At 45.0% G+C, this 27,464-nt stretch overlaps 1 long non-coding RNA gene across 1 annotated transcript; it reads left to right on the top strand.

Moving 5' to 3' along the window:
- Positions 1-1,242: 1,242 nt before the first annotated feature.
- Positions 1,243-9,196, top strand: LOC117095767. The gene is made up of 3 exons (XR_004442164.1): positions 1,243-2,925; positions 4,774-5,016; positions 9,062-9,196. It is a non-coding gene; the product is annotated as an uncharacterized LOC117095767 (long non-coding RNA).
- The last annotated feature ends 18,268 nt before the right edge of the window (positions 9,197-27,464 follow it).

The raw sequence follows: 27,464 nt of genomic DNA, 5'->3' as shown, positions 1-27,464 counted from the left end.
CCAGAGTTGGTTTTCTGGTTCCTTCTCATTTGGGTAGGCTCTGTCAGAGGGAAGGTCTAGGGCTGAAGGCTGTGGTTCAGATTCTTTTGTGCCACTAGATGTTCTTTTGTTGTAGTACTCTTCCCCCTTTTCCTACAGATGTGACTTCCTGTGAGCTGAACTGCAGTGACTGTTGTCTCTCTTCTGGGTCTAGCCACCCAGCAAGTGTGCCTGGCTCCAGGCTGGCACTGGGAGTTGTCTGCACAGAGTCCTGGATGTGAACCATCTATGGGTCTCTCAGCCATGGGTACCAGCACCTGTTCCAGTGGAGCTGGGGGGCTGTGCAGTGGACTCCGTGAGAATTCTTAGCTTTGGTGGTTTAATGCTCTACTTTTGTGCTGGTTGGCCTCCTGCTGGGAAGTGGCGCTTTCCAGAGAGCATCAGCTGTGGTAGTGTGGAGAGGAACCAGCAGTGGGTGGGGCCCTAGAATTCCCAAGAGCATATGCCCTTTATCTTCACTACCAGGGTGGGTAGGGAAGGGCCACCAGGTGGGGGCAGGGCTAGGTGTGTCTGAGCTCAGACTCCCCTTGGGTGGGTCTTGCTGCGACTGCTTTGGGGGATGGGGGTGAGGTTCCCAGGTCAGTGGAGTTGTATACCTAGGAAGATCATGGCTGCTCTGCTGAGTCATGCAGGTTGTCAGGGAAGTAAGGGAAAGCCGGCAGTTACAGGCCTCACCCAGCTCCCACGCAATACAAAGGGCCAGTCTCACTCCCACCATGCCCCTCTAATAGCCCCAAGTCTGTTTCCAGGCAGTGGGCAACCCAGGCTTGAGAACTTGCCCCAGGCTCCTTGCCTCCCAGCTGCAAAAGAAAAGGGCATGGTTCTTCCCCTGCCTGTGAAGTCTGCACACTGGATTCATGCCATCCCCTGAGTTCTGGCTAGGAGGCTTCTCGCCCCAGTTCACCTGGAGATTTCCTTCTCCCTGTGGCATTTCCACTGACTCCTCTAGCTGCCCTCCCAATGGGTCCCTGTGGTGCCAGGCAGGAGTGACCTGCTTGGGGACCCAGCAAGCTCCCAAGGCCTTTCCCACTGCTTCCTCTACTCCTGTATTTCACTTGGCTCTCTAACTTGACTGAGCTCCAGGTAAGGTCAGAAACTTCTCCGGCAAACAGACCTTCAGTTTCTCCAGTTGGGGTGTGTGTGCAGGAGAAAAGGATCTCCCTTTCCCACTTCTGCAGTTGGGGCGCTCACAGTATTTGGGGTGTCTCCCATGTCCTGCAGGAGCAGTCTGCTTCCTTCAGAGAGTCTGTGGGTTCTCTCGAGATTGCCGGTTTGTTCTTGCAGTCAATCTGGAGCTAAAATTCACTATGCAAGCCTCCGCACGCTGCTCTGTCCGTCCGAGTTGGAGCTACAATCTAGTCCTGTCTCCAATCCACCATAATGATCCCTGCTCAAGTCGCCTAATTTAAACCTGCCTAAATCATCTTTTGTAAATGATTTGCAGCAACTTTCTGTAATACGTAAAGACCTTCGGCAACAATGAAACATTTCTCTCAACTCCTGGCCACTTCATCCAAGGCTGGTAACACAGGCCGTGGCAGGGCCCCAGCACGCAGATCCCACTTAGAGAATCATTGGTTTCATTACTTGTGTTCCCACTAGACTTTGAGCTCTGGGGGGAGGGGGAGGGTCACCTGTCCTATTCACCACTATGTCCCTAAGGCCTAGAATGGTACCTGGCACATAGTAGGTATTCAATGTATTCTTAGTGAATAACTCAAGTGGTTCAATGAACAAGCAGCCAGTGACAAAGGAAGGCATATGGAAAGAGGGGTCCACAGGACGTTTGGCTGGGTTGGTCACTGTTGGCCCACTGGCAGGGTACAGGCTGTGAAGTCTGCAAGCATTCTGGGGATCCACAGGGGCACAAGGACGACTCCTGCTGTCCAGGCTCATGGCAGTCAGGAGAGGCCCAGGGCCGTGGCCGCTGCCCAGGCAGAATCCACCCTTTATCTCAGGACTGCTCAGCACAGGCTGTGCCCCTTTTCTGTCTGGCAGCCCCTCTGATCTCTAACCAGATTCCCTGTGAGGGTCCTGGATGGAAATTCCGATGGGGCCCGTTGATGGGGGTCCCTGGGTAGGGGGCAGGCCACCTGAGGGGAGACGGAGAGAGACCCTGAGGAGGCAGATTTCGGGGGGGTGGCTGGCTGTCCTCCGTCCTCTGCCAGTGCAGGTCCCTAAGCAGCGTGCACCCTGGACCAGGTATCAGAGCAAGACCAGCAGGGACTCATGCCTGAAATAGACACGGCCTCTGCAGGGGCTCGGGAATAGGAGAAAGACAGGAGGCAGCAGGTCAAGCCTGCCAGGCTTCCAAGGTTGGCCCCTGCCGTGTATGACACCTGACTTCAAGAGAAAGCCGCAGCGCAGATAAGGAAACTGAACTTTTCTGGACTTATCAACCTGGCCAGGAAAAATGTTGTGGGCAAAACACTCAGGACAGAGAGCAATGGGCCAGGGGTGGGGGCTGGACCCAGGAGCCTCCAGGACACAGGGAGGCGGTGACCGCAAGGTCAGACAGGAAGCCTGAGCTGTGGGACTCCTTGGGGGCATTTGTGGGGAGGGCGGGGAAGAGTCAGGGCAGGGCCAAGAGAGAGCTGCAGAATGAAAGCACAGCCAGGAGAGACCAGAAGAGGAGAACCGGAGACTGAGCCCCAGGATGGGGATTCTGTGAGCCTGGGCCTGGCCCGCCTGGTGTCTGAGGGAAGCCATCTGGTCCAGCCAAATTGGAAGGCGTGGTAGCCTTGGGAGACATTCTCAGAATTCCCTATCTTTTTTTTGAGGTGGAGCATTGCTGTGTCGCCCAGGCTGGAGTACAGTGGCACAATCTCAGCTCACTGAAACCTCTGCCTCCCGAGTTGAAGCGATTCTTCTGCCTCAGCCTCCCAAGTAAGTGAGATTACAGGTGTGTGCCACCACACCCAGCTAATTTTTGTATTTTTAGTAGAGACGGGGTTTCACCATGTTGGCCAGGCTGGTCTTGAACTCCTGACCTCAGGTGATCTGCACGCCTCTGCCTCCCAAGTGCTGGGATTACAGGCATGAGCCACCGTGCCCAGCCACAAAGTTCACTGTTAATAAAAGGCCCCAGGAAACGCAGGCCCAGACAGAAAAATAATATGCTTTACCATCTCTAGAGTCTATGTGCCCACTATTTTTGTTTTTGTTTCTTTCTGTTTATTTTCCTATCACAATTAGTAGGAAGATATTTCTTTTTTTTTTTTTTTTGAGACGGAGTCTCGCTCTGTCGCCCAGGCTGGAGTGCAGTGGCCGGATCTCAGCTCACTGCAAGCTCCGCCTCCCGGGTTCCCGCCATTCTCCTGCCTCAGCCTCCGGAGTAGCTGGGACTACAGGCGCCCGCCACCACGCCCGGCTAGTTTTTTGTATTTTTTTAGTAGAGACGGGGTTTCACCGTATTAGCCAGGATGGTCTCGATCTCCTGACCTCGTGATCCACCCGTCTCGGCCTCCCACAGTGCTGGGATTACAGGCTTGAGCCACCGCGCCCGGCCGAAGATATTTCAAATAACAAAGGCTATGTCCAGGCCAGGCACGGTGGCTCGCGCCTGTAATCCCAGCACTTTGGGAGGCTGAGGCAGGTGGATCGCTTGAGCTCAGGAAATCGAGACCAGCCTGGGCAACATGGCAAAACCCTGTCTCTACCGAAAATAGAAAAATTAGTCAGGTGTGTTGGTGTGCGTCTGTAGTCTCAGCTACTTGGGGGGCTGAGGCAGGAGAACTGCTTGAACCTGGGAGGCAGAAATTGCAATGAGCCAGCCTGAATCCACCCTGAGCGGCAGAGCGAGACACTGTCTCATAATAAATAAATAAATAAATAAGAAAGAGAAGAAAAAAGACTATATCCAAATTGACCTATGGGAAAGTCATTTTCATAGATCAAAGTGGTCACATATCAGCATTGCACATGGTTCTGCCTGATGCATCTGGTCCAGGACAGAAGGCAGTAGGGGCAAGGGCCTCAAATCTCTTCCTCAGGCAGCTCTAGGTGTGGAGCGGAGCGGTCCCCAAAAGACCAGAGGCTGATGGCAGCTATGAAGAGAGAAGGCAGGCTACTGCACCCCCAGAGCAGAGGGAAAAGGAATGGTCACAGGGAAACTGACTCAGAAAAGCAAACGGGCCGGGTCATCCCTGGGGGAGGAGGACCCTGGGGCTGACTCTCAGGGCGGTCCGTGTCCCCAGCCAGGTTCTTCCAGGCAAGTCTCAGGATGTCCTCAGCCCATTCTCAAGATACTCACCCACCTGAAGACCTCAGGGCCAAGCCGGCCCATGCAAACAGACTATGCAGGTGGCCTGGCAAAGCTGGCCCCATGCCAGTTTCCGTACTATTTGAAATGTAAGTCTGCGTTGGTTTCAGCTCAGGGTTTTGTTTTGGTTTGGTTTTTTTGAGACAGAGTCTCACTCTGTTGCCCAGGCTGGAGTGCAGTGGTGCAATCTCGGCTCACAGCAACTTTCACCTCCCAAGTTCAAATGATTCTCCTGCCTCAGCCTCCCGAGTAGCTGGTATTACAGGCATGCCCCACCATGCCTGGCTAATTTTTGTGTTTTCAGTAGAGACAGGGTTTCTCCCTGTTGGCCAGGCTGGTCTCAAACTCCTGACCTCAACTGATCCACCCACCTCGGCCTCCCAAAGTGCTGGGATTCCAGGCGTGAGCCACTGCACCTGGCCTAGCTCAGGGTTTTAAGTGGATTAGTGAGTTGTCTGTTTGTTCTTCCCCAGGGCACCTCAGCTTTTGAATGTGTGGCCACTGCCACCTTCATGGCCCTGGGCAGCTCGACACTCAATTTCCAACCACCCCTTCCGGTATGATGAGGCTGCCTGGCCATCCTAGGTGGAATCAACCACACTCAGCTCTGTGGAAGAAGGAATGCCCAACACTTCCCCAGAGCCGCCTGCAGCAACTGACACCCGCCCGCCTCGGCTGCTGCTCCACCTGCTCAGGCCTGCCTCCAGAGTTGTCAGGTGAGAGGGGACAACTTTGCAAAGGCTGTGGCAGGAGGGACAGCATCGCTACCCCGAGGCCCCAGGCCAGGAGGCCCTCACCCGGGCCTACTAGGGGGAGAGGCTGTAACCACAAACCCCCTCTTTGGCTCCAGACCTGTCCTTTCCAGCCCACTGATGGGGAGGACAGTGGGTGGCAGTGAGGACAGAACAGTGACACTAACGCTTACTTGAGGAATGCTCATTTACCTGGAGGCATGCTCTTTTTCCACCTCTGGGGACCTCCCTCAGGCTAATACACAGCTCTGTGGTCCTTGCTTCTCCCTCAGCATCCTCTGGCAAGGCCACCTCTCCTGGATGCCACCCACAGAGCCCTGGGGACCCGGATAGTGGTCCCCATGGGGCCCCTGTGAGAGTGGAGCAAGTTATCAATCACGTGCACCTCAGTATCCTCAGCTGTCAAATGGTGATGAAAATGGTAGTTACGTCACAGGGCTGTTGTGAGGATGAAACGAGCAAAATACTTAGACCAGCACATGGTGCGTAGGAAGGATTCAACAAGTGTTACGTGATTATGTAAGTATTATTCTTGTTGTTGTTTCAAAGACGCAAGTGTCTCTCATGCAACCCATGTCAGGAAGGCAGCTGGGATCAGAAATACAAAGGAGCAAATAACTGTTAGGTTGGTGCAAAAGTCATTGCAGATTTTGGATTTTGCCATTACTTTTAGTGGCAAAATCGTCTATGACTTTTACACCAACCTAATAGCTAGCTAACAGGTCTCTCAGCTGCTCATCTCTGTTCCTCCAACCACAGCTGTTTCATTTCATGTCCCGCTACAGATCAACTTTCTCTGCTCCCCAGTCCTTATGGCCAAATGTGTCTATCTATCCTAGCTCCTCGATGTTCGTATTATAGGCTCAGCTGTGTTCCCTGGTTGGCTTCCCACTTGCACTGGGGGACGGTCCTTGAAAAAGAGAGAAATAATTGGGGCATAGGCCCCAAAGGTGTCTGCAATAGGACAAGTGAGAACCTTGATAGGAATTCTTCGCAGGCTAATTCCAAATGAGAGCTGAATATCTGTCCTTCCTGGAGAAGTTGCAAAAGCAAAAACCTATTGTGAGCTTGGATGTCACTGCCAGTGTGGTTAAATCAAGGTACTTCTTTGGCTAATACAAAATAATGTTTTCTTTTATTTGGATCAGAATTTTGAAGAGCTTGTTCTCCAGTAACAACTAGGTCAGCCTTGGCTATCTAGAAGCTATCTTGAAGTTTTGGGGGGTTTTGTTTGTTTGAGACGGAGTTTTGCTCTTCTTGCCCAGGCTGGAGTGCAGTGGCACAATCTCAGCTCACTGCAACCTCTGCCTCCCTGGCTCAAGCAGTTCCCCTGCCTCAGCCTCCCGAGTAGCTGGGATTACAGGCACCCACGACCATGCCCAGCTAATTTTTTATATGTTTAGTAGAGATGGGGTCTCATCATGTTGGTGAGGCTGGTCTCGAACTCCTGACCTCAGGTGGTCCACCTGCCTCAGCCTCCTAAAGTGCTAGAATTACAGGCGTGAGCCACCTCGCCCAGCCAAAAGGAAATTGAAGCTTTATATGTTATTTTTACTCTACCTAATGTTATCTTCTTGTCACATTTTAAATGTTTTGTTGTTGACTATATGAGACAAAAACTAAGAGGACCATTGTGATGGCTTGTCTGAGCTGACATGCTTGGTGAAGTTCAGGTCATGCTGAAAGTACTTTGGGTAACTTAAATAACTGACAAATGCAACAACTATTAGGATGAGCTTTGTGGTCTTCTCCTGGGTGTGGAAAAATAATTGTGCTCATTTTCATGGTCACTTTTTTAAGAACTGGCAGAAGAGTGTGAAAAAGGAGAAAGGGTCATGGTTTTGGCATTTCATTTAAACAAAGGAACAGGAGACATTTGTTTCTTTAGGATTCACCAAATAAAAGAGGGAAGTGCATAATGTTGGGCCAGGATGCTTTTCTTCCTTTTCTTTTCTTTTTAATTATACTTCAAGTTCTAGGGTACATGTGCACAACGTGTAGGTTTGTTACATACGTATACATGTGCCATGTTGGTGTGCTGCACCCATCAAAAGGTTTCTCTTTTGAAGTGATAAAATGTTTTAAAATTGACTGTGGTGATGATTGCATGTATCAGTGAAAATACTAAAAACCATTGAATTGTATACTTTAAATGGGTGAATTATAAAGTATGTGAATTCTATCTCAATACAGCTATTTTTAAAAAAATGAATGAATGAAAACTGGTAACAACAATCAAAAAGCTACCTAAGTCACCCATATAAGGGTCATCCCAAACATATCCCGAAACTGACCTAAAATCTGAGAAAATTGACCTGGTTGGTCTCTTGATAAAGCCATTCCCCCTCATATTGCCTAATTAGCCTCCTAATGCTAAGTGATTTGTATTCATTGTATTGCATCTTATGCAATCAATAAACAATACTCTTTTTTTTGAGACAGGGTCTCATTCTGTCGCCCAGGCTGGAGTGCAGTGGCACGATCTCAGCTCACCACAGCCTTCGTCTCCCAGGCTCAAACGATCCTCCCTCAGCCTCCCAAGTTGCTGGGACTACAGGCACACACCACCACACCTGGCTAATTTTTGTATTTTTTGTAAAGATCAGGTTTTGCTATATTGCCCAGGCTAGTCTTAAACTCCTGAACTCAAGTGATTCTCCTGCCTTGGCCTCCCAAAGTGGTAGGATTACAGGCATGAGACACTGCGCCCAGCCTGCAATAAGTAATACTTTTAAAATGTTAAGTTGTCGGGCGCGGTGGCTCAAGCCTGTAATCCCAGCACTTTGGGAGGCCGAGATGGGCGGATCACGAGGTCAGGAGATCGACATCATCCTGGCTAATACGGTGAAACCCCGTCTCTACTTAAAAATACAAAAAACTAGCCGGGCGACGAGGCGGGCGCCTGTAGTCCCAGCTACTCGGGAGGCTGAGGCAGGAGAATGGCGTAAACCCGGGAGGCGGAGCTTGCAGTGAGCTGAGATCCGGCCACTGCACTCCAGCCTGGGTGGCAGAGCAAGACTCAGTCTCAAAAAAAAAAAAAAAAAAATGTTAAGTTATCCCAAAATATAGAATCCAAAATAATTTCTTTCCATTTTAAACCTAAGCAAGTAGGTGATTGGTTGTTCTATATCTGTTTGTAGTGAATATTTGCCATGTGACAAATGACAAATTTTTCACGAGTCATGCCCCGAGTGGTTTTAGTACACGTCAATGGTTTATAAAAACATAAAAAGTAGGGCCAAATTCAGGAAGCACATCTGAACTTGGAGAATATAAGTTCTTTACCGCCAGCAAAAAAGAATGTCAAAAGTTGTAGCAACTTTTAAAGCAAGCAAAACCAGAAAGTAAGGAGCATATGGTAAGTTTTCCAATGCTAAAAACCAGCATTGCAGCTGCTCTAGTGCAGCCTTGAAGTATGGTAGAAAAGAAATAATATAGGCCGGGTGCAGTGGTTCATGTTTGTAATCCCAGAACTTTAGGAGGCAGAGGCAGGAAGATTGTTTGAGGCCAGGAGTTCAATACCAGCCTGGGCAACATAGCAAGACATCCTGTCTATAAAAAAATAAAATTTAAAAGTTAGCTGGGCGTGGTGGTACGTGCCTGTAGTTCCAGCTACTTGGGAGGCTGAGGCAGGAGGATTGTGTGAGCCTAGGAGCTCTAGGCTGCAGTGAGCTATGATCACACCAGTGTACTACAGCCTGGGCAACAGAGCAAGCCCTGTGAGACGGGAAGGGAAGGGAAGGGGAGGGGAGGGAAAGGCAAGGCAGAGGGAGGAAGTCTTTGTTTGTTATTTAAATACAAAGCTATAATGGACGTTATTCAAGAAGCTGTTTCTTCTGTATACTAACAAATGCCCCAGACACATGGAAGAGAACAAGCAGCTACAGAAGGAATCAAAATTTAAAGAGAATTTAAAAGAAAACAAGATAGAGCCCTCTCTGCAGTCTGTCCCATTAGGGTGTAAAAGCCTCTGAGGTTGGAATTCTGACTAACGGTTCAACTTCCACAGATAGGCGGCAAGCCAAAGGGATCCTCATGTTCACAGAAAGTCTTCCTGAAACCCAAGTGGACACCCAGATCAGAGACCATGAAGTGAAACGGATGGAGAAACTCCCTGGAAAGTTTCACTGGGAACAAACACTGGATTTTTTTATTTTATTTTATTTTTTTATTTTTTTATTTTTTTTTTGAGACGGAGTCTCACTCTGTCACCCAGGCTGGAGTGCAGTGGCCGGATCTCAGCTCACTGCAAGCTCCGCCTCCCGGGTTCACGCCATTCTCCTGCCTCAGCCTCCTGAGTAGCTGGGACTACAGGCGTCCACCACCTCGCCCGGCTAATTTTTTGTATTTTTTAGTAGAGACGGGGTTTCACCAGGTTAGCCAGGATGGTCTCGATCTCCTGACCTCGTGATCCACCCATCTCGGCCTCCCAAAGTGCTGGGATTACAGGCTTGAGCCACTGCGCCCGGCCCAAACACTGGATTATTCAGACTAGCCTGGACCGTGAAAAAAAATTCTACTAGAGGCATTGTGAGCTGAATCCAGGTGCCCTGGCTTCAAATCCTATCAGAGGTGGATTCTGACATGAGGTAGATTATGAGCCCACAGCCACCAGGAAGAACCAGTCACAGGCAAGAGCTTTTAGCCCTGCCCAGAAGGAAAGGACCACCAAGTTCCCAAAAGCAGCAGACAAGTGTCCTCCAGGAACTGAGAGACTCAGCCTGGTACTGTGTGCTAATAATTACACCGGGCTTTTTTGGTTTTTAAAGAAAAATAAGTTGTAAAATTCCAGCACTTTGGGAGGCCAAGGCAGGTGGATCCCTTGAGCCCAGGAGTTTGAGACCAGCCTGGACAACATAGTGAAACCCTGACTCTATAAAAAAATCATCATCATCATCATCATCATCATCATCATCATCATCCAAAAATCAGCCAGTGGCACGTGCCTCTTGTCCCAGCTACTCGGGAGGCTGATGTGGTAGGATCACTTGAACTCAGGAGGTTGAGGCTGCAGTGAGCCAAGAATGCACCACTGCACTCCAGCCTGGGTGACAGATCTTGTCTAAAAAAAAAGAAAAGAAAAGAAGACAAAAGAAAAGAAAAAGAAGGAAAAAAGATAAATTGATTTCCAGACCTTAGGGGGACATTGAACACACCTAAGGTTTTTCGTTGTATCAAAGCGAAGGCAGGGCTGTGAGCCTTGTTCATCCATACTCCTCTAAAGGGAGCTGGCAGGAGTGCCAGGAGGTTCATGTGGGGCTCACTTCCCAAGGCCCGAACCCCACAGAGGTGATGGAGTGTGAGACATCACACTCCACTAACTTTGTGACTGATATTCAGTTGTCCTGCCCGTGACAGTGTTTGCTTGGGTCAGTTCTGATGAAGAATGAATGTGTGTTTACATTTAGGAAATTTCTCCATTTAGGTATGTTTACACTTACGTCACTTCAAGTAGCTTTCTAGATTTTGGCAAAAATAAAATGATGTATACTAAAGCTAACCATCCACTCCCAGATATATTCTCAACAGAAACGTCCACAGATATGCACAAAAAAAAAAAACCCTAAAGTGTTCATAGCAGCATTATTCATAGCAGCCAAAAACCCTGGAAGCAATACAAATGTACATCATTAATAGAATGAATAAATAAACAGTTGATATATTCCTACAAGAGACTATGGTTGATTTATGTACAGTGTAAAATAAACCAGAAAAAAATGAGTGCATAGAGTGTGGTTGATTCCATTTATATAAAGTTCAGAACTGGGCAACAAATGTATGGTGTGAAGAGTCAGAATAGTGGTTATCTTTGAGGAAGAGAGTAAGTGTGGTAGCTGGGAGGGGCTTGGAGGGGCTTCCAGGGTGATGGTGATCTATTTCTCAAGCTTGTTGGTGTTATAGAAGGGATGTTACCTTTGAAAATTCATTGAGCACTTATGATATGCTTGCTTTTCTATATCTGTTGTATGTTGATAAAAACTGCATTTTAAAATTAAAAAAGTTAGTGTCTTTTATTCATCTATATGGTAACTGTAATTGTTGCTAGGGACCAGTATATTATTGTAAAAAATTATGGAAAATGATGGACTTTCCAGGTGTACTGTTGATACATCTGGAGAGAGCCCACTTTATGACAAGTGGTGACTATTATGGTTTGGTATTGTTGACATCTGAAGCCCTCAGTTTTACACCTAACTTAAATTTGGCTATTGGTCTTACCATGTTGTTTAACAACCTAATCTTGGAGTTTCAAGTAATTCCAGATACTCACTTTGAATGCAGGACAGGAAGGTCTAGCCTACTGATGACCTGGATCTAGACAATAGGTCCTCCCTTCGTGTGTTACTTTGGAATTGAACCCATTATTCTAAAAGTACACCTGGGACCTCTTTACCTCTAAGTGACTGATGACTCAGAGGTCACTGCACATCTTCAGAAGACAGGGCTTTAATGAATAAACCAAGGAGAGTAAAAAACTAAGAGGTCTCAGGGAAGAAACTGAAAGATTTCTTTAGAATGTTTTCCTTTGGGTTACTTCTTAAAAATTTAAACTTTGTCATGCTCTCCACCCCCCAAAAAATGTATTATTCCTGTAGTGACTGAGTAGCTAAATAAAAGATACAAATATTGTCTAAATATGAGTCTATGCTTTAAAAAAACAACTTATTGGGATGTTATTTATATACTATATATTCACCCATTGGCACTGTACATTTCAAAGATTTTAGTGCATTTCTAGAATTATGTAACTAACACCATAATCCAGTTTTAGAATATTTCCATCACCCCAAAAAGTTTTCTTGTGCTGATTTACAGTTAATCCTTGCTCCCACTTCCAGCACTAAACAACAACTGTTTTGTTTTCTGTCACTAGAAATTTGTCTTTCTGTGGACATTTTATATAAATGGACTCATACAGACAGGCGCAGTGGCTCACGCCTGTAATCCCAGCACTTTGAGAGGCCAAGGTGGGTGAATCACGAGGTCAGGAGTTCAAGACCAGCCTGGCCAACATGGTGAAACCCCATCTGTACTAAAAATACAAAAATTAGCTAGGCATGGTGGCGGGTTCCTGTAATCCCAGCTACTTGGGAGGCTGAGGCACGAAAATCGCTGGAACCCAGGAGGTGGAAGTTGCAGTTAGCTGAGATCATGCCACTGCACTCCACCCTGGATGACAGTGAGCTTCCGTCTCAAACAAATAAATAAATAAAAATTTAAAAAAATAAATGGACTCATGCAATGCAGTCTGTTATGTCTGGTTTCTCCCACTTAGCACACTGCTTCCAAGGTCCACTCGTGTTTCCACATGTATCAGTACTTCATCTCTTCTAATTACTGCATGACGTCCCATTGTACGGATATACCACATTTTATTTATCCATTCACCAGTTAATGTATATTTGGATTATTTCCAGTGTTAGATGATTATGAGTAGAGCTACTACGAACAAACATACATGTCTTTGTGTGGACTAATGTTTTTGTTTGTCTTGGGTAGATTCCTAGGAGTGGAATTGCTAGGTTCTATGGCACAAAAAAAACAAAACCTAATGTATTCATAGCAGCATTACTCATAACAGCCAAAAATCCTGGAAGCAATACAAATGTACATCAATAATAGAATGAATAAATAAACAGTTGATATGTTCCTACAAGAGACTATGGTTGATTTATGTTAACTTTTTTTTTTTTTTCTTTCACACAGGGCCATACTTTCTCACTCAGGCTGGAGTGCAGGGTTGCTATCATGGCTTACTCCAGTCTTGACCTCCTGGACTCAAGTGAACATCCTACCTGGAACTACAGGACTCACCACCATGCCTGGCTGATTTAAAAAAAATGTTTTTGGCCAGGCACAGTGGCACACACCTGTAATCCCAGCACTTTGGGAGGCCGAGGTGGGTGGATCACGAGGTCAAGAGACAGAGACCATCCTGGCCAACATGGTGAAATCCTGTCTCTACTAAAAATACAAAAATTAGTTGGGCATGGTGGCACACACCTGTAATCCCAGCTACTCAGGAGCCTGAGGCAGGGGAATCGCTTGAACCCAGGAGGTGGGGGTTGCAGAGAGCCAAGATCATGCCACGGCACTCCAGCCTGGTGACAGAGCAAGACTTCATCTCAAAAAAAAAAAAAAAATTTGTAGAGATGGGATCTCCATATGTTTCCCAGGTTGGTCTGAACTCCTGGGCTCAAGCAAACCTCCTGCTTCAGCCTCCCAAAGTGCTAGGATTACAGGCGCGAGTCACTGTGCCCAGGCAGTTTTAACTTTTTACTGAAACTGCCAGGTTGTTCTCCAAAATGGTTGTACTGTTTATACATTTCCACCAATAATATAATATGAGGATTCTAGTTTCTCCACATCCCTGCCAACACTTCTTATTTAAAATCGTGATCCAGGTTGGGCATGATGGCTTATACCTCTAATCCTAGCACTTTTGGAGGCCGAAGCAGGCGGATCACTTGAGGTCAGAAGTTTGAGACCAGCATGCCTAACATGGCGAAACCCCATCTCTGCTAAAAAAAATATGAAAAAAAAAATGAATTAGCTGGGTGTGGTGGTGCATTCCTGCAGTCCCAGCTACTCAGGAGGCTGAGGCAGGAGAATTGCTTGAACCCAGGAGGTGGAGGTTGCAATGGGCTGAGATCACGCCACTGCACTCCAGCCTGGGTGACAGAGCAAGACTCGGTCTCAAAAAAATAAAGTAAAATAAAATAAAATAAAATAAATAAAATTTAAAAAATAGTGATCCAGCATTCTCACTTCTGGGTATTTACCCAACAGATTTGAAATCAGTATGTCAAAGAGATGTCTGCACTCCCATTTTCACTGCAGCACTATTTGCACTAGCCAAATTATGGAATCAATCTAAGTGTCCGTCAATAGATGAACGAATAGAGAAAATGTAATATATCCAAAATGGAATTTTAGCCTTAAAAAAGGAAAGAAATTCTTTCATTAACAACATGGATGAAATCGGAAGACATGGGCAGGACACAGTGGCTCATGCCTGTAATCCCCAGCACTTTGGGAGGCAGAGGCAGGTGGATCACCTGAGGTCAGGAGTTCGAGACCAGCCTGACCAACATGGTGAAACTCTGTCGCTACTAAAAATACAAAAAAATTAGCTGTGGTGGCGGGTGCCTGTAATCCCAGCTACTTAGTAGGCTGAGGTAGGATAATCGCTTGAACCTGGGATGCAGTGGTTACAGTGAGCCGAGATCATGCCATTGGACTCTAGCCTGGGGAACAAGTCTCAAAAAGAAAAAAAAAAGAAAAAGAGATCAGAAGACGTGATTTTAGGTATAATAAGCCACACACAGAAAGACAAATACCACATGATCTCACTTACATGTGTGTGATGGTTGATTCTGAGTGTCAACTTGATTGGATGGAAGGATGTAAAGTACTGATCCTGGGTATGTCTGTGAGGGTGTTGCCAAAGGAGATTCACATCTGAGTCAGTGGGCTGGGAAAGGCAGACTCACCCTCCATCTGGGTGGGCACAATCTAATCGGCTGCCAGTGTGACTAGAATATAAAGCAGGCAGAAAAATGTGAACAGACGAACAGACTAGACTGGCCCAGCCTCCCAGCCTACATCTTTCTCTCGTGCTGGATGCTTCCTGCCCTCAAACTTTGGACTCCAAGTTCTTCAGTTTTGGAACTCCGACTGGCTCTTCTTACTCCTCAGTTTGCAGAAGGCCTGTTGTGGGACCTTATGATCATGTGAGTTAATGCTTAATAAATTCCTCCATATATATACATATCCCATATATATTATATATATATATATATCCCACATATACATTATATATATCCCATATATATTATATATATCCCATATATATTATATATATCTTATTTTTTGTGTGTGATGCACATATTTATTTCTATATAAATATATATGGCATAAAAAACTCCCATATATATAGTATATATATCCTATTAGTTCTGTCCCTCTAGAGAACTTTGACTAATACAATGTAGAAACGAAAACAATAGGCCTCATAGAAGCATAGAGTAGGACAGTGATTACCAGAGGCTGGGGGCTGAAGGGAATGGGTAAATGATGGTCAGAGGCTACTACAAAGCCTCTGTTAGGCAGGAGAAATAAGGGGTTTTTTGCAATCTATTACACAGCATAGTAAGTTTAGTTAATAATAGTGTATGGTACATTTCAAAATTGCTAAGAGAGTAAAATTTCAAATGTTCTCTCCACAAAATTTGAGGTGATGAAGTAAATTCACTTGATTTAATTATCCCAAGTTGTACTCGTAAATCATAACATCACTTTGTATCCCATAAATATATACAACTATAGTTCGTCAATTTACAATAATAGTATTTTAATAAATAAATAAAATTGTATCCATTCTAACAGGGATGTAGCAGTATCTCACTGTGTTTTAATTTGCATTTCTGTAATGACATTGAACATCTTTTTGAAATATTTGAAACTATAAAATAAAATCTGTTTGTAAGGATTACTAAGTAATGATGCAATAGAATATTCAAATAGTACTGTATTTTTTATTTGCCCAGCAACTGCCTTCTAAGGCAGTCAGAACTGTTTGTACCTTTTTATTATCCATCATTTTCATGATCATCATCACAAAGTACCTATTTATGCATTGGCCTTTCACCAGTAGTTCTGCAAAAATGAGTCATGCAGACATGACTCATTTCATGCCCTGCAGGAAAGTAGCAAATTCTTCCTCTGGTGGTTTCTGTATAGGACAGTTTTTCTCTTCTTTGATATATTACCCTCCTATCACAGAATAAACAGGTGACAAAAATAAACTGCTCATGCCAGGCACGGTGGCTCATGCCTGTAATCCCAGGTCTGTGGGAGATCGAGGCAGGAGGATCACTTGAGCCGAGGAGTTTTGAGACCAGCCTGAATAACATAGCAAGACTCTGTCCCTACAAAAAATAAAACAGTGAGCAGAGCATGATGGTTGCACCTGTAGTCCCAGATACTCAGGAGGCTGAGACAGGAGAATCGCTTGAGTCTAGGAGTTCGAGACTACAGTGAGCTGTGATTGCTCCACTTAACTCCAGCCTGGGCGATGGAGCAAGACCCTGTCTCTAAAAACTAAATAAATAAACTGCTCAAGCAAACACACATAAAACCTCTTTCAGTTCAGTTGATTGTTCAGGATCCAAAATAAAATAATAGAAAAAAAATCTTAGTAATATCTGTAATTGACATGGTAGGGATGTACAATAGAAGCAGATAAGAGTAGCAACAGGTGGCCCGTGGTCAGTGTAAGTAATTCCTGGTGAAGGATGCTACCCCAGAGGAAGGGTGGTCAGGGAGGGACCACGCTCCCTGCTGAGAAGAAGCATTTGTAGGATGTGGGTTCTGTTCTCCAATTTGATGCTTTCTGTAATTAGATTTTCTCTTTATGTAAAGAGATGAGATGAGTTGAAGCCTTGGTAAGTTCATGGATCCTTCAGACGAGAATTATTAGACTTCTCCAGGATCTTCTTAAGAGATTGAATTCCTAAGCCAGGCATGGTGGCTCATGCCTTTAAATCCTAACACTTTGGGAGGCCGAGGTAGGTAGATCACCTGAGGTTGGGAGTTTGAGACTAGCTTGGCTAACATGGTGAAACCCCGTCTCTACTAAAGATACAAAAATCAGCCAGGCGTGGCCGGGCGCGGTGGCTCAAGCCTGTAATCCCAGCACTTTGGGAGGCCGAGATGGGTGGATCACGAGGTCAGGAGATCGAGACCATCCTGGCTAACACGGTGAAACCCCGTCTCTACTAAAAAAATACAAAAAATTAGCCGGGCGAGGTGGCGGGCGCCTGTAGTCCCAGCTACTCGGGAGGCTGAGGCGAGAGAATGGTGTAAACCCGGGAGGCGGAGCTTGCAGTGAGCTGAGATCCGGCCACTGCACTCCAGCCTGGGCGACAGAGCGAGACTCCCTCTCAAAAAAAAAAAAAAAAAAAAAAAAAAAAAAAAAAAATCAGCCAGGCGTGATGGTGCGTGCCTGTAGTCTTAGCTACTTGGGAAGCTGAGGCAGGAGAATCGCTTTAGCCCAGGGAGGGTGGAGGTTGCACTGAGCAGAGATTGCGCCACTGCACTTTGGCCTGGGCAACAGAGTAAGACTGTGTCTCAAAAAATATTTAAAAATAATAAAAATACAAAAACTAGCCAGGCGTGATGGTGCATGCCTGTAATCCTAGCTATTCGGAAGGCTGAGGCAGGAGAATTGCTTGAACCTGGGAGATAGAGGTTGCAGTGAGCCCAGATCATGCCTGGGTGACAGCACAATACTCCGTCTTAAAAAAAGGAGAGAGATTGAATTCCCAGGTCCCCTTTCACGTTTCCAAGTCACATCCCATTCCCAAATGAAGTAAGCTCCTAAATCTTGTTACAAAATCCCAGTTTAGGAAGAAGGAAGAGCCCACTGACTGTGGTCACTTTCTGGACACAACAGCACCCCTAAACTCTGGTTCATTAGCAAAGATCGCACAGAAGAGAACAGCCTTTTTGGTAACTTTGTTCTTTTCCTCTAAAACTTCGTGGTCCATGCCCTCCACTCTTCAGTTTTTTAATTATTTTCAGGTGGAGGACACCAAACATATGAGAGGCAGACATAAAAACTATCTTCTTGCTACTTCTCTTAGAAATATACCCAATGGCCAGGTGCAGTGGCTCATGCCTGTAATCCCAGCACTTTGGGAGGCTGAGGCTGGTGGATCACTTGAGCTCAGGAGTTCAAGACCAGCCTGGGCAACATGGCCAAAACCCATCTCTACAAAAAATGCAAAAATTAGCCAGACATGGTGGCATATAACTTTAGTCCCCGCTACTTGGGAGGCTGAGGCAGGAGGATCGCTTGAGCCTGGGAGGTGGAGGCTACAATGAGTTGTGATTGTACCACTGCACTCCAGCCTAGGTGACACAGTGAGACCCTGTCTCAGAAAAAAAAAAAAAAAAAAACTCATTCAGTATGGGTCCATATGTCCACCAATAGCCATTGACAGGCATGGTCAAGGCAGTATTATTTCTGATAAACACAAACCGGAAAGTAACCAGTTGTCAATAGGACAGTGAATACATTGACATAACAGAGTTCTCCTCGCAATGAGAACGAGCTGCCTACAGCTTCACATCACAGTTGGGCTGATTCTCCCAAGCATAATGTTAAGGATGGAAGCCACACACAAAAGAGCACATACCATTTGGTCTCTTTGATATCAAGTTCAAAACTAGACAAATCGTATCTACGGTTTTAGAGGGGTGGAGACTGGAAGAGAGTGCCAGGGGTTATCCTAGGGGACAGGTTCTGCTCTGTTTTTGATCTGGATACTGCTTACATGAGCATATTAACTTTGCAAATTATATTAAGTTTATGATTTATGTAGTTTCTATAGGTGTATTCTTCTTTAATAGAAAGTTTATACTGGGCCAGTCCCAGTGGCTTATGCCTGTAATCCCAGCACTTTGGGAGGCTGAGGAAGATAATAGCTTGAGCCGGGGAGGTCAAGGCCACAGGGAGCTGTGATTGCACCACTGCACTCTAGCTGAGGTGACAGAGTGTGACCCTGTCTCATATGGTTTGGCTGTGTCCCCACCCAAATCTCATCTTGAATTGTAGTTCCCATAATCTCCACATGTCATGGGAGGGACCGGTGGGAGGTAATTGAATCATGAGGGTGGGTACCCTCATGCTGTTCTCGTGATAGTGAGTTCTCACGAGATCTGATGGTTTTTGTTTTGTTTTGTTTTGAGACAGAGTTTTGCTCTTGTTGCCCAGGCTGGACTGCAATGGCAGGATCTCGGCTCACCACAACCTCCGCCTCCCAAGTTCAAGCAATTCTCTTGTCTCAGCCTCCCGAGTAGCTGGGATTACAGGCATGCACCACCATGTCCGGCTAATTTTCTATTTTTAGTAGAGACAGGGTTTCTCCATGTTGGTCAGGCTGGTCTCGAACTCCTGACCTCAGGTGATCTGCCCACCTCAGCCTCCCAAAGTGCTGGGATTACAGGTGTGAGCCACCATGCCTGGCCATCTGATGGTTTTATAATTGTTTTTTCCCCATTTGCTCGGCAATTCTCCTTGCTGCTGCCACGTGAAGAAGGATGTGTTTGCTTCCCCTTCCACCATGATTGTACGTTTCCTGAGACCTCCCCAGCCATGCTGAACTGTGAGTCACTTAAACCTCTATCCTTTACAAATTACCCAGTCTCAGGTATGTCTTTATAGCAGCAGGAGAACGGACTAATGCTGAGATGCTGCCTCGAAAAATAAATAAAATAAAATAAATACAAAATATTAAAAAAATTAAAAGTTTACATTGAAGAAAGGATGGTTTTATGCCCTTGATGTTAATATTTGTAACAAAATTGCTATGAATTTCCCTCTAAAAAATGTGCTCTTCAACATACTCTTCAAATAGACCTCTGGAATAGAAAGGGAAAGAATAATCTTATGTATAATTTCAGGGAGCAGTTTTATGCCTTACTTTAACATCGACCTGAAATAGTCTAAAACTCCTTTGTGTGATGCCCACCAGAATTTACTCCTTAGTCCTAAAATGAACATTTCTTGGGTGTATTGGCTTGTTGGTGGTACATATTTTACTTTTTTGCAGCCTTTCTTGATAACAAATATTCTATTCTCCCTGCATGAAGACAATGCTACTGAAAACGCACGTGCCTCATGCAGTGGAGCGTTCCCGCAGAGCATAATGAGCCCCTGCTGGCCCATCTTTGGGAGCACTGTCACTCTCTAGACCAATAGCAGAAATTTGCAAAACAAGGATTTGCTTACTTCCTTATTCAGAACAAATTGTTCTCTGAGCCGAGGTAATTGGATTGTATCGAAATTGAGGCTGTGTTGCTGACGGCGTCAATGCTGTGCTCTAACTACAGTGGCCTGTGCACAGCCCAGGTGAGTGTGGAAAGGGACCATGGTTTGATGGGGACAGGGGTGCAGTATTGAGACTTCTGGGCTTTTTTTAAGCTAATTTTTTTTTAAGTTTTAAAAAATAATTTAGAAGCCGAATCAAAAAACTCACACACACATATTGTATGATTCCACTTTTATGAAATGTCTAGGAGAGGGAGATCCAGAGACAGAAAGTAGGTGAGTGACTGCCAGGGCCTGGGGGGTATGGGAGTGTCTGCTAATGGATATGAGATTTCTTTCTGGGATGATGAAAATGATCTGAGATTAGTGGTGATGCTTGTACACTTCTGTGAATACACAAAAAGCTGCTGAACTATACAGTTTTTGGGTGTTTATGGGGTTTTTTTTGTTGTTGTTTGTTTGTTTGTTTGTTTGGAGACAGTCTCACTCTGTCGCCCAGGATGGAGTGCAGTGGTGTGATCATAGCTCACTGCAACCTCAACCTCCCAGGCTCAAGCAATCCTTCCATCTCAGCCACCCGAGTAGCAGGGACTACAGGCTCGCACCACCACACCCAGCTAATTTTTGTATTTCTTGTAGAGACGGGGTTTCACCATGTTACCCAGGCTGGTTTCAAGCTCCAGGTTTCAAGCGATCCTCCTACCTCTGGCTCCCGAAGTGCTGGGAATACAGGCATGAACCACTGTGCCCAGCCTGAACTGTACACTTTAAAGGGGTGAATTTTGGCCAGGGGCGGTGGCTCACGCCTGTAATCCCAGCACTTTAGGAGGCCAAGACGGGTGGATCACCTGAGGTGGGGAGTTTGAGACCAGCCTGACCAACATGGAGAAACCCCATCTCTACTAAAAATACAAAATTAGCCAGACGTGGTGGCACATGCCTGTGATCCCAGCTACTTGGGAGGCCGAGGCAGGAGAATCACTTGAACCTGGGAGGTGGAGGTTGCTATGAGCCAAAGTCACGCCATTGCACTCCAGCCTGGGCAACAAGAGTGAAACTCCATCTCAAAAAAAAAAAAAAAATGGTGAATTTTATGGTGTGTAAATTACATCACAATTTAAAATTTAACATTTTTCTGGGTGAATGTGGTGGCTCACGCCTGTAATCCCAACACTTTGGGAGGCCAGGGCAAGAGGATCACTTGAGGCCAGGAGTTTGAGACCAGCTTGCACAACATAGGCCCCATTTCCCCCCCCCCACACACACACGTAGAAGGCATGGTGGCACATATCTGTGGTCCCAGCTACTCAGAAAGTTGAGGTGGGAGGATTGCTTGAGACCAGGAGTTCAAGTCTGCAGTGACCCGTCATCGCACCACTGGACTCCAGCCTGGACAACACATTAAGACCCTGTCTCTCTAAAACAAAACAAAACAAAACAAATAAAATTCTGCCCAAGAAACTAGATTGAAAATAATATAGATAATGCAAGCTCAAGCAAACCCCAAACAAATGTCAAGGCTAACATTTCTGTCTTTATTGCAAGCTCATCATCAGCCACATAACAAGCTAAAAGAGATCTGGCAAAAAGTTAGCAAAAATAATTAACATTATCAAGAAAAATAATTGAATTATTAACATCTTTTATCATTGGACCTCAAGCAAACCATACATTATTCCTTAGATACTATCAATTGTGTTTAAAAATCGTGATCCTCAATACAAGATCATACAAAATTTCACTCAGCTTAATGACAAATGTTTAACAGCATGTTAAACAGCATGTTTCACAATTCTGTGTGTAATACAGAAGTTTAAAAAAAAATTAGAAAGCACTTTCTTCCTACCACAGCAAAACTGGTTAAAATAGCAAATAGGAAACACTATGGCAAGAAATTGAAATGCATTCTTTTGTAAGAAAATCGATTGGAAGACTCAAAGAAAATGTAGCTGGAGATTTGAAGAAACCATTATTACATCAAATCACACATCGTGGGAGGTTTGAGTACAGTCGGGTGAAAGTGCAGACATTTCTAGCATGTTCCAGCTTGTGGTATTTGCAAGATTCTGTTTCAATAATGAAACTCATTAGGAGCTACTTTTTGTGAGCCACTGAAAGAAAGATGTGTCAGAGGAGTCAGCCTCAACCATAAATTACTTTTTAAAACATGGATATTTTATAGAAAACCTAGCTAACTATAACCATTTTTGGAGCGGCCATTTTGATTAGAATGCTAAAATGATTCCAGAGAAAATGTATAGAGATGGCACCACATGTGAAATCCATTTACTGCACCGTTATTAGGCAAGCTGTTGCAGGAAAGAAATGGAAGGAGATGGAGGAAGATGGAGACTGTGAAGAGCGGGAGAGGCTGGACTGTTCAACACCAACAGCCATTCCTCAGCTCCAGCCGAGTGACTCCTTGCAGGATCACAGGCAAACACTGCCAGAGATCCAGATTTTTAAAGAGAAATCACCTGATTTTTAAAACCCAAGTGACAGGAACACAAAATTGGTCTTTCGAAGAGCAGTCTTCTCTCTCTCTCCCCATGCGTGTTTTGCTGTAGAATGATAGGCTAGTGGTAATCTTCTGACTTCTTCAGGAAGGTTATACAATGGAGTTCATTTTAAAACACTTTGGGAGGCCACAGAGGGAGGATCACTTGATGCCAGGAGTTCAAGACTAGCCTGGTGGTAGCATAGAGAGACCCCCATCTCTGCAAGAATTTAAAAATTAGCTGGGCATGGTGGTGAATATCTGTAATCACAGCTACTCAGGAGACGGAGGCTACTCAGGAGCTGGAGACTATTATCCTCAGCAAACTAATGCAGGAACAGAAAACCAAATACTGCATATTCTCACTTACAAGTGGGATCTAAATGACGAGAACACACGGACACATACAGAGGAACACCACACACTGGGGCCCATGGGAGACTGGCTTTGAGTGGGAGGAAGGAGAGAACAAATAACAAATGGATACTAGGCTTAATACCTGGGTGATGAAATAATCTGTATAAAAAGACCCCATGACATGCCTTTACCTATGTAGCTATGTAACAAACCTGCACATGTACCTCTGAACTTAAAATACAATTTTTTTCTTCTTTTTTTTTTTTTCTTTTCTTTTGTTTTTTTTGAGACAGAGTCTCGCTCTGTCACCCAGGTTGGAGTGCAGTGGCACTATTTCGGCTCACTGCAAGCTCCGCCTCCCGGGTTCACACCATTCTCCTGCCTCAGCCTCCTGAGTATCTGGGACTACAGGTGCCCGCCACCACGCCTGGCTAATTTTTTGTATTTTCAGTAGAGACAGGGTTTCACTGTGGTCTCCATCTCCTGACCTCGTGATCCGCCCGCCTTGGCCTCCCAAAGTGCTGGAATTATAGGCGTGAGCCACTGCGCCTGGCTACAAGTTTTAAAAAGTAAATAAATTGCTTATTTGCTTTATTTTTTGTAGAGATGTGGTCTTGCTATGTTGCCCAGGCTGGTCATAAGCGATCCTCCTGCCTCAGCCTCCCAAAGTGCTGGAATTACAGGTGTAAGCCACCATGCCCAACCAGGACGATCCTTTAAAATATGTGTTTTGTGTATACTTTGTAATGTGCAATATATTATCCCAGTAGTATATGTTGGGTGAACCATATGAAATTGCCTTTTTTGTAGGTTAAAAATGGTAAAACATCAGCAATTTCAAATGGCTCAACATAACATATAATTCATAAGTGAATATATGTTAGGGGGCGGGCACACATTTTTAATTTTGTAGTTTTTTGAGACAGAGTCTTACTCTGTTGCCCAGGCTGGAGTGCAGTGGTGCAATCATAGCTCACTGCAACCTTGAACTCCTAGGCTTAAGGCTCCTGAGTTGCTGGGACTATAGGCACACACCACTGCACCTGGCTAGCTTTTAAATTTTTTGTTGAGAAGGAGGTCTCCCTCTGTTGCCCAGGCTGGTCTCAAACTCCTGGGCTCAAGTGATCCTCCTGCCTCAGCCTCCCAAAGTGCTGTGATTACAGGTGTGAGCTACCATGCTCAGCTACATTTTTTAAGGAGAGGGATACATGATCAAAACCCTGGAGCTCTTAGGTTTCATACTTTTAGTTCATTCATGTAACTGCAAAAATCAGAGCGCTAAGGAGGCCCCAAGCTCACCATATCCTTGCTATCAAAAATGTCTGACCCACAGTATATGTGATTCCATTGCTAGCCACAGCTAAAGTGCCTTGTTTTGTATTTGCACTAAGCTGGCCAGATTCTAATTTAGAATTAATGTAATGTGAAACTATCATACAGCATATATATATGTGTGTGTATTTTTTTTTTCATACAGCATATATTAACTTTTTTGAGCAGGGTCTCTTTCTGTCTCCCAAGCTGGAGTGCAGTGGTGTGATTTCAGCTCACTGCAGCCTCAACCTCCCCTGGCTCAGGTGATCCTCCCACCTCAGCCTCCCAAGTGGCTGAGATTACAGGCACGTGTCACCACACCTGGCGCATATTTTGTATTTTTAGTAGAGACGGGGTTTCACCACATCCAGGTCTTGACCTCCCCTCAAGTGATCCACCTGCTTTGGCCTCCCAAAGTGTTGAGATTACAGGGGTAAACCACCTTGCCTGGCACATGCAGCATATTTTAAACTCTGGAGGTTGATGCCATCAGAATTTGGACTATGTTTGGTTTATTTAGGACAAACTCATTATTGGACCAGGCTTTTATTTGTCAATAAAACTGATTTACCAAGAAAACTCAACAAAGCCAGATGTGATTATTTAGTTTTTATCTCAAGCATCACATGAAGGAGTAAGGATAAGACTTCCGGTATTTTTCTGTGATCCAGTATTTTTATGCGAAAAAACCAGCAAAATCAGGAGTCATATTAAATCCTTTCTGAAATTCACACAGGTTTAATTGTGTTTAAGTCTGAAAAGATGTACTTTAAACAAATAAAAGAAACAATAAAATACAATTTTTAATTTTTAAAAGAAAAAGCCAAACTTGTTCAAAAACCAAACAAGTAAACATTTTAAAAGCAAAAAAAAAAAAGGCCCAGAAAAGAAAAACACAAAAAGAGGCATTTTTCAAAAGACTGAAGCAATAAAAAACAATTTTTTTTTTTTTTCTTTTTTTTTTTTTTTTGAGGAGGAGTCTCGCTCTGTCGCCCGGACTGGAGTGCAGTGGCCGGATCTCAGCTCACTGCAAGCTCCGCCTCCTGGGTTTTTTACGCCATTCTCCTGCCTCAGCCTCCCTAGTAGCTGGGACTACAGGCGCCTGCCACCTCGCCCGGCTAGTTTTTGTATTTTTAGTAGAGACGGGGTTTCACCGTGTTAGCCAGGATGGTCTCGATCTCCTGACCTCGTGATCCGTCCGTCTCGGCCTCCCAAAGTGCTGGGATTACAGGCTTGAGCCACCGCGCCCGGCTAATAAAAAACAATTGATGTTTGTTACCTTTAGACAAAGGAAAGGGAGAACAGCAGAATGTGATTTTACTTTGCAATGTGTACTTTCTATAGTGCTTGGATCACTACAAGTATTTCCATTCATTACTCCTACTTGTTAATATATTAGGCCTAGTATGGTGGCTCATTCCTGTAGTTCCAGTGCTTTAGGAGGCCTAGGTAAGAGGACAGCTTGAGGCCAGGAGTTCAAGAGCAGCCTTGGCAACATATTGAGAACCTGTATCTACAAAAGACATATTTTTAATTAACTGGGTGGCTGGACACAGTGGTTCATGCCTGTAATCCCAGCACCTTGGGAGGCCAAGGTGGGTGGATCACCTGAGGTCAGGAGTTCGAGACCAGCCTGGCCAACATGGTGAAACCCCATCTCTACTAAAAATACAAAATTAGCCAGGCATGATGGCACATGCCAGTAATCCCAGCTACTCAGGAGGCAAAAGCAGGAGAATTGATTGAACCTGCGAGGCAGAGATTGCAGTGAGCTGAGACTGTGCCATTGCACTCCAGCCTGGGCGACAGGAGTGAAACTCCATCTCAAAAAAACATTGCTGGGCATGGTGGCCCATACCTGTCGTCCTACCTACCACGAAGGCTGAGGTGGGAGGATTCCCTGAGCCCAGGAGTTCAAGGCTGCAGTGAGCTATTATTGAGCCACTGCACTCCAGCCAGGGACAGAGCAAGACCCTGTGTCTAAAATTTTAAAAAATAAAATAGAATACTGAAATAAAATATTAATAGTTTATAATTTTAAAAGAATTATTTTTTAAAACCATGAAAAACCAAAAAACCTTAAAGCAGGGACTATTTATTTTTTATTTTTTATTTATTTATTTATTTATTTATTTATTTTGAAACGGAGTCTCGCTCTGTCGCCCAGGCTGGAGTGCAGTGGCTGGATCTCAGCTCACTGCAAGCTTCGCCTCCCGGGTTTACGCCGTTCTCCTGCCTCAGCCTCCCAAGTAGCTGGGACTACAGGCGCCCGCCACCTCGCCCGGCTAGTTTTTTGTATTTTTTAGTAGAGACGGGGTTTCACCGTGTTAGCCAGGATGGTCTCGATCTCCTGACCTCGTGATCCACCCGTCTCGGCCTCCCAAAGTGCTGGGATTACAGGCTTGAGCCACCGCACCCGGCCAAAGTAGGGACTATTTAATTCCAAAAATGTCTTAAGCAAAAAAGGTGATTATCAAACATTCTTTCAAAATATTTATTTTAAGTAGAAATCAATATAATGTACTACATACAGGGAGACACCACATGTAAGATAAGTAAGTCAAAAACGTTCAGGAATACACATTTATCATCAAAATATTAAAAACTCAAAATAATTTTACATTAGATACTTTAATTAAAAATAGTGTTCATGGGTTAAGGGTAGGGTTAAAAAAATAAAAAATTTAAAAACTAGTGTTCATCTATTAAAATAACAAGCCCCAAACAGTCACCAACTAAGAGTGAAGGTTCTACTCCCTATAAATTCATACACACAGCCCTTATACAGTCATCACATACATTTTTATCTAATTGTCTCCTAAAAATCCCTATCTTTTTGTTATTCTTTTTGTTTTTTTTGAGACAGAGTTTCATTCTTGTTGCCCAGGCTGGAGTGCAATGGCGCAATCTCAGCTCACCGCAACCTCCACCTCCCGGATTCAAGCCATTCTCCTGCCTCAGCCTCCCAAGTAGCTGGGATTACAGGCATGCGCCACCATGCACAGCTAATTTTGTATTTTTAGTAGAGACGGAGTTTCTCCACGTTGGTCAGGCTGGTCTCGAACTCCCAACCTCAGGTGATCCGCCCGCTTTGGCCTCCCAAAGTGCTAGGATTACAGGGGTGAGCCACCGTGCCTGGTCCTTTCTGTTACTCTTATGGGAATTATTTGGTGGGTTAAAAAAATATTTTTTAATAAATACTTTTTTTTTTTTTTTGCCAGGCTCAGTGGCTCATGCCTGTAATCCCAGCACTTTGGGAGGCTGAGGCAGATGGATCACCTGAGGTCAGGAATTCAAAACCAGCCTGACCAACATGGTGAAACCGAGTCGCTACTAACAATACAAAAAATTAGCGCACACCTGTAATCCCAGCTACTTGGGAGGCTGAGACAGGAGAATCTCTTGAAC

Source organism: Trachypithecus francoisi, unplaced genomic scaffold (genome assembly GCF_009764315.1).
Source record: "Trachypithecus francoisi isolate TF-2019V2 unplaced genomic scaffold, Tfra_2.0 Lachesis_group14, whole genome shotgun sequence".
Lineage (NCBI taxonomy): Eukaryota > Metazoa > Chordata > Mammalia > Primates > Cercopithecidae > Trachypithecus > Trachypithecus francoisi.
This window is presented reverse-complemented; position numbering and strand designations above follow the sequence as displayed.